Source organism: Nicotiana attenuata, chromosome 3 (assembly GCF_001879085.1).
Source record: "Nicotiana attenuata strain UT chromosome 3, NIATTr2, whole genome shotgun sequence".
NCBI classification, from domain to species: Eukaryota; Viridiplantae; Streptophyta; class Magnoliopsida; order Solanales; family Solanaceae; genus Nicotiana; species Nicotiana attenuata.
In genome coordinates this window covers 71620114-71620416 of record NC_031991.1, presented here as the reverse complement: position 1 = coordinate 71620416, position 303 = coordinate 71620114, and positions in this window count along the sequence as shown.

Genomic DNA, 303 nt, shown 5'->3' with positions numbered 1-303 from the left:
CAGGACATTGGGAGAAGGGCTGCATGAAATCAAGGACGGGGCCATCAACGTCAAAGATTTCGACGGTTCTCAAAGGTCCACCATTGGGGAAATTAGCTTGTGTTTGCAAATGGGGCCTACTTGGTTCGATGTTGACTTTCAAGTGATAGACGTGCCGGCATCTTACAATTTGTTGTTGGGACGACCGTGGATTCATGCCGCTTGGGCTGTAGCATCAACACTACATCAGGTAGTGAAGTTTGAGTGGAACCACCAAGAGGTGATCATTCACGGTGACGGTAGCAATCCCATATACAGTCGCCA